The 7,721-nt window shown below is 38.9% G+C and overlaps 1 non-coding gene across 1 annotated transcript; it reads left to right on the top strand.

The window, feature by feature from the left end:
* The first annotated feature begins 2,565 nt into the window (after window positions 1-2,565).
* LOC122432135 lies at window positions 2,566-2,670 on the top strand. The gene has a single exon (XR_006266753.1). It is a non-coding gene; the product is annotated as a U6 spliceosomal RNA (small nuclear RNA).
* The last annotated feature ends 5,051 nt before the right edge of the window (window positions 2,671-7,721 follow it).

Raw genomic sequence — 7,721 nt, 5'->3', positions numbered from 1 at the left:
GAGAGAGCATGTTAAAACATATTTTAACATATTTAACACATATTTCTGGACCCCACCCCAGAGTTTCCTATTTAAAAGATCTAGGGTTCCCTCCCCAAGAATTATATTTCTAGCAAATTCCCTGTGACGCTGATGCACCTGACCTGGATGTCACACAAGAACCTCTACTCTAGACTTTTGTATGGGCTGTTTACCCTGCTTGATCTGAGATTGTCTCTGGGTGGTGGAGATGATAAAAAATGTTCCTTTTTACCAGCAGGATTTCAAGGATTCAGTTCTAACCCTTAAGAACAAGTGTTTGTATTTAGTGGTGCTTAATCTCCCATTTTTTTCCTCAAATGACAGGGTTTTAAAAAGCATTAGCTGATAATAATAGGTAACGTGCTTTTTTGAAGGTCAGCTATATGCCAGGCATCATGCCAAACATTTTTCATACACTGTCTCATTTAGTCCCATGGAAGTGAGTACCACTAGAATTCCCATGTCTCAGGTGAGGATAAGAGTTAGGTAAGTGAAAGTCACTCTCTGTGCAACCCCATGGACTATACAGTCGATGGAATTCTCCTCCAGGCCAGAATACTGGAGTGGGTAGCTTTTCCCTTCTCCAGGGAATCTTTCCAACCCAGGGATTGAATCCAGGTCTCCCACATTGCAGCTGGATTCTTTACCAGCTGAGCCACCAGAGAAGCCCAAGAATACTGGAATGGGTAGCCTATCCCTTCTCCAGAGGATCTTCCCGACCCAGAAATCAAACCAGGGTTGCCTGCATTGCATGATTCTTTATCATACTGACACAGTTAAAATCAACCCAAGGTCAAGTTATTATTAAATGGCAGATTTACTAGAGACTACGCTCCAGTACTATAGTTTACCACACCCTTCAGCATCCTATATTTTGTTCTATAAAATAGGTTAGCTATTTCATAGAACAAGACCAGAATTTTTCCACATCCTATTATGTCATTAGCCTACAGTGGTTTCCTGAATCTGTTTGCAAAAATCTGCCAGCACATAGCTGGCAGACACGATGGAGTGTTAACAATCATCTTTCAGCTTCTTAATAACCCTTGTGCATTGAACAATCAAGAAAATGGAAGGGTCAAGTGGAAGGCAACGCCCTGTAGTGCTATGATTGTGTTTGAGGATTTTCTGTGATGACGCCTGGGGGATACATGGGCATTCTCAGCATATTAGAGTGTAAGAACCTCTCACAACATCTGTTCCAACAACATCTCTAGACAGTACATGCAGTATCATCCTTAAAAGACAATGTTCAGAAAGCCCTAAGCCGTTGTTAAGATTTTTTTTGGCCACCTCCAAAGAGGAAAGCAAACAAAGCAAGCAATTCAAGTCCCAGCTCTCTATATGCAGATCAATTGGTTATTTAGAATCTAATAGTTATTTAGCCACTAGGTTACACGCCTAAACTGTGGGGCAGAATGTGCCCTATGAGACTATACGGCATCAGAGATTTGTGACCTCAGACTTCCCTGGAGGTCCAGTGGTTGAGTCCACCTGCCAGGGCAGGGGACACGGGTTTGACCCCTGCTCAGGAAAGATTCCACAGTCTATGGGGCAACCAACCCCAGGCGCCACAACTACTGAAGCCCACATACTCTAGAGCCCAGGCAACACAAGAGAGTAGCCCCTGCTCACCCCAACTAGAGATAAAGTCTGTGTACAGCAACAAAAACTCAGCCAAAAAAAAAAAAAACAAAACTGTGACCTGTATCCCAGGGTTATTTTAATGTAAATTCCTAAAAGCTGGGGATTACTAGTATGGCTGCTTGAGGAAGCCACATGGATAAGGACACCCCTCTTGTGAGAACATGAAACTCTTTAAAGGGCATATGTGAGTGCCCTTCTGGAAAAGACAGTGCTAAAGAAAATTTCAGGGGGAGGACCCTCCCCAAACTGTCCCAGAACCAAGCCTGACCCAGACAGTCTGAGGCTCACAAGCAGGGTTCCTGGGATTAGGTTTGTTGTCATAGGCAAAGAATTCCCAAGGTAAGCCTTCATATGTAAGCCTTCTCCCAAATCTCTGTCCATATTACTGTATTTCAATATCAGCACGAACCTGGGCCTGACTCTTAGTTCCTGAGGCTCAGGTCTGGAAGTCTCACTCTGCTTGATTCCAGGAGCCCTCCCATCCTGTTTTCCAGGGCCTAAGCACTAGTATCCATAACAGTCCCACCACCAAAATTATCTCCACACCTGCGGCTGGCTAACATCTTACTTCAGACTGGGCAGAACAGCACTAACAGAATGCTGCTTCCTGTCTGAATTCCAGCAAAATCTTGGCTTTAGCTCCGGCTGCCTTGCTCCAGACACCGCAACACTGCCCGCTGGACACATCCGTGTCCAAGGCTGCTGGTTCTCACCAAATTCATCTCCTCTTCTTGGGCACATAATCCAGTCTCCTTCAGCTAGATGTGGCAGTATCATTCAGTTTCACCAAAGGGAAGTGAGACATGGTATTCCAAGTTTAGCTCATAAAAACCTTGTATGTGCCTCTTTCCCCTTCCAGGGCAACCTTGAAAGTCGTTTATTTAAAATGGCAAAGTTGTGCTCACTTTAGCAGTACATAAACTAAAAATTGGTCTGATACAGAGCTTAGCATGGCCCCTGCACAAGGATGGCACCCAAATTCATGACGCCTTTCACTTAACCCATAATGCAATATAATCTGAGGAAAAAAAAAATAATTGAATCACTTTGCTCCTAAAACACAATACTGTAAATCAACTATACTTCATTTGTTTTTTAAACTGCAAAGCTTATCATCCTGGCTCTCTGAATGCCTGTGCAAAGCATTGTTCTCCACCAACTTGAAATGTCTTGAACTCTTCTTGGAACTGAAAGTCAACCTGAAAGTATTTGAGCCATTATACATTCTGGAAACTTTGGTTACTGCAGTTGGCCCAACCAACGAATACAAGTGGATCAACTCCCAATTCACTAAATACCCTTTAGAGAATCATCCACGAGTACCCTCCTCCTAGATGAGTTAACCTCCCTGGCCCTGCACTCAGCCTCCGCTTGCTGGCTTCTCTTACCACGCATGACTAAGATCCCAGCTTCTTATCTGCCAGTCCCATCTAAATACGCACGGCAGTCTATGAACTCAGAGATGGAAAAGCTGGATTTAAGGCAAGGAGATGAGGATGCATACACCCGCACAGCCCTGAGCCTGTTTCTCTCAATCCGCTCATCCAGGAGTGGCTTGACTGGTATCCCTCAGTGAGGGAATGCAAGCCTGTAACTTTAGTTGTCACTCTGTGAAGAGATGACAGGATCCAAAAGAATTCCAATAAACATATTACTCACTTCCCTTGCTTTTCTAGAGTAGTTTGCTGTTGTTATTGTGATAGATGTGGAAATTGCCTTCTTTAGGGTAATTAGAACTTCTGAAACCAGATGGAACTTCTGTTAACCCAGGTTATAAACACCGTTAGCGGTGTTCTGGATGCCTATCTGAAATATACTCTTCTGGCCATGCCTGAGAGGCTTAGAACCTGAACCAGAAGAGTGCAGAGATGAGACACAAGGGAGAAGCACGGGGAACACAGGTAAGACCAGTGAATTATCATGACCATGGGCCAACTGTTGCACTTTATTTGCCATGAAGGGACTTCCTTGATCAGAAGAAATGCTATGTGGAATACTATGGTGTATATAAGGCATTCTGTAAACCCAAGGATGATAGTTTTGGCAGAAGCATTGCATTCGGGGAAACCAAATCCATGTCCAAAGTGTCTGTCCCAGTAAGAGCAAAGTGCTGCCCCTTCCATGGTGGAAGCAGTCCAATGCAATCAAACTGGTGCCATGATGGAGGCTTAGTACTGCTCTCTGTGGCTGGCAGATTGGGCACTCAGCAGCAGCTACAGCCAAGATGGCTGTGGAGAGAAGTCCACATTGTTGAGCTCATACATAACCTCAATATAAATTGAGGATTGGCCTTTCCATTTTTTGAAAAAAAGATTATTGGAATTTTTATAGGGATTGCATTTGGGTCTGTAGAGTGCTTTGGGACATGTTGTCATCTTAACAATATTAAAGTCTTCTAATGCATGAACATGGACTATCTTTCCATTTATTTGGGTCTCCTTTCATTTCTTTCAATGAGGTTTTGTGTCTTCTTAAATTTGCTGAAATTGTTTTTTGTGGCCTAACATATGGACTATGATGGAGAATGTTCCATATACCTTTGAGAAGTCTGTTCTGCTGCTGTTCAAATATTCTATATTTGTCTGTTAGGCCCATTTCATCTATAATGTTGTCCAAACCCACTGTTTTCTTATTTACTGTCTATACAATCCATGCATTGTTAAAAATAGAGGATTGAAGTTCCTACTATTATTATAGTATTTCTTACTTGCCTTTGAGGACTCAAGACCCTAGCACATAACAATAACTTGACCTCAAGTTACTGGCAGCTGATTTCCTCACTGTGTGTGCGTGTGTGTTCATTTCTAAAAACAATAAATTCCCCTGCCCAAATCACCAGGCAACACGTGTACAAAACTACTTTTACTTCCCCTTCCATGTTTTCAATATCACAATTTACCTTTTTATATTACGTATTCATAATTATTTTTAATACTTTTGTTCTTTAACATTTACATTAGAGTTAAGTGGTTAACACATCACTATATTACAGTATTAGGGTATTCTGATTTTGACTACATACTTACCTTTTCATGTATATTTTCACACTACTAATTAACATCTTTTCACATTTTCATGTTATTAATTAGCATCTTTTCATTTCGGCTTGAATAAGTTCTTGCAGCATTTCTTACAAGGCAGGGCAGTGGTGAGCCACTCCCTTCAGCTTTTGTCTGGGAAAGTACTTATATTGCCCTAATTATTGAGATACAACTTTGCCAGTTAGATACTATTGGCTGGCAGTTTTTTTCTTTCAGTTGTATGTATTTCACTTTGAATATACCATACTACTCTCATAACCCTCAAAGTTTCTGCTGAGAAATCTGCCAGTAGGCCTATAGGAGTTCCCTTGTAAGTACAACTTTCTTCCCTCTTGATGGTTTTAAGATTCTCTTTTTGTCTTTAATTTTTGACAGCTTTCTTATAATGTGCCTTGGAGAATATCACTTTAAGTTGAGACTGTTTGGTGACCTACAAGCTTCATGAATTTTAATATCCAAACTGTTCCCCAGATTTGGGACATTCTCTGCCATTATTTCTTTAAATAAACTTTCTTTCTTCTTCTACCTCTCTTCTTCTTCTGGGACTCCAATAATTCATAGATTGTTTCTTTTTAATTTTGGTCAATTTCCACTTTTAGCATAATAGTAGCTAATCATTTCCCCACCCTAGCCCTCTTGCCAGGCATCCACACATGTGTTCCAGGAATAATCTGCACACAACTTGCAGGAGCCAGGGCTGGCAAAAAAGACTGCCTTCCAAATATCAGGGATCTATGCTTTGCTTGCTGATTGATGTTTTTGATCACAAAGGTGCAAAGTAGGCAGCCATTTTTGTTTCACCACTCCCCCCCCAAATTAAATAACTTGTAGGGGATATAAAGGGCCAATGCCCTTTTTCCTCTCTTCATATTTCTCTCTTCGCCCTTTTAGGATCCAGACATTAAGGGTTGGACATTTAAAAACAATGGCATCTATGGAAGAAATGAGAAAGTGACTGTGCGTGCCCAATAAAAGGCACAGGCTGAAAACAGACATGAGAACACTTTATGTTTATACCTTGGGCTAATTCCTAACACAAAAATAATCTGCAACAAACACAAGACAAAACAAAATAATAAACAAAAACAATTTCTTATAAACCACCAAACCCTAGGGAAGGGGGAGAACCTGATTTGCATTTACAACATTATTAGATCCAAATGTCCAGCTGTCAACAAAATTCACAAAAGAAACAGAAAAGTGTGGCTCATTCAAAATAAAAAAATAATCAGAAACTGAAACAGACCTAGTGGCAGATTTACGAGATAAAGACTTTTAAAAAGTCTTAAAGATGCTCAAAGAACTAAGAGAAGATGTGGAGAAGCCAAGACAACAATGTGTAAAAAAAAAAAAAAAAGGAAATATCTATAGATGGAAAAGCTAAAAAACAAAAAGAAATTCTGCAGCAGAAAAGTACAATAATTGACATTTAAAATTTACATGAGAGAAGCAAAGACAAATTTGGGCAGGCAGCAGAAATTATCAGCAAAACTGAAGATAGGACAATGAAAATTACTAGAGGAACAAAAAGAAAAAAGACTGCAAAGTGAACAGAGCCTTCTTGACTACCATCTAGCAGAACATTACCCACATTGTAGAAGTCTCAAATGGAAAAGAGAACAAGAAATAAGAGACAGCATTTGAAGAAAAAATGGTTGAAAACTTCCCAAATTTGATGAAAGATATAAACATTCAAGAAGCTCAATGATCTCCAAGTAAGATCAACTCAAAGAAACTCAAACCAAGACACATTATAATCAAACTTTCAAAAGACAACCTTGAAAGCACCAAGAGAGAAGGGATTCATCACATATAAGGGATACTCAATAATACTGTCAGCAGATTTCTCATTAGAAATGTTGGAGGCCAGAAGTAGACCAACATATTCTAAATGTTAAAAGAAAAAAACTTGATGACCAAAAATTTTACATCCAACATAAATATCCTTTAAAAGTGAGGGAGAAATCAAGACATTCTTAAATAAACAAAAATTCAGTTTGTTACCACTAAATCCTCCCTAAAAGAAATACTCAAGTGAGCTGCTGTGTGAAATGAAAGGATACTCGATAGTAACTTGAGGTGATATAAAGAAATATAGAACTAATAAAGGTAAATAGATGTATAATGATAAAAGCTGATATTATTGTAATAATGGTGGACAAGTCCACATTTTGTTCTCCACAATGTAAGAGAGTGATATATCTTTTAAAAACAATTATTAGTTCAAAAGTAATATTGTAACTATCATTTGTAACTCCACATTTGGTTTTCTACTTAAGAAGCTGATGCATTTATATTAATTATTAGTTTATATTTGGGGGCACATAATGTATAAAGATGTAATTTTATGACATCAACAATCAAAAGGGGTGGAAACAGAGCTATTAAAAGAGCAGAGTTTTTATGTTATTGAAGTTTAGATGGTATAAACTCAAATAAGAATGTTATACCTTCAGGATGTTAAATGGAATTTTCATGGTATCCAAAAAGAAAATAGCTGTAGAATATATACAAAAGGAAATGGGAAAGGAACTTAAACATTTCACTACAAAAAAAATCAACTAAATGCAAAGGAAGACAGTAATGCAGGAAATGATGAATAAAAAGTTATGTGGCATGGACGAAACAAACAGAAAGTGACAAGAGAAAGTCCCTCTACATCACTAATTGCAGGCATATCTCATTTTACTGCACTTTACACTTATTGCATTTTTTCTTAATTGAAGTCTGTTGGTAACTCTGCTTAGTACAAGTCTGTCAGTGTATTTTTCCAAGAGCACCTGCTCATACTTTGTGTCTCTATGTCACATTTCAGTAATTCTCACAAAATTTCAAACTTTTTCATTTTCATTTGTTATGGTAATCTGTGATCAGTGATCTATGACGTTACTATTGCAAAAAGATTAATTTTCCGAAAGATTCAGATGATGGTTAGCATTGTTTAACAATAAAGTAGAAACAGATTAAACTGCCCAATCAAAAGACAGAGATTGGTAGAATGCATTTTAAAAA

The sequence above is a fragment of the Cervus canadensis genome, chromosome 30 (genome assembly GCF_019320065.1).
Source record: "Cervus canadensis isolate Bull #8, Minnesota chromosome 30, ASM1932006v1, whole genome shotgun sequence".
Classification (NCBI taxonomy): Eukaryota; Metazoa; Chordata; class Mammalia; order Artiodactyla; family Cervidae; genus Cervus; species Cervus canadensis.
The sequence above is the reverse complement of the archived record's forward strand: the minus strand, read 5'-3'. Positions and strand labels throughout refer to the sequence as shown.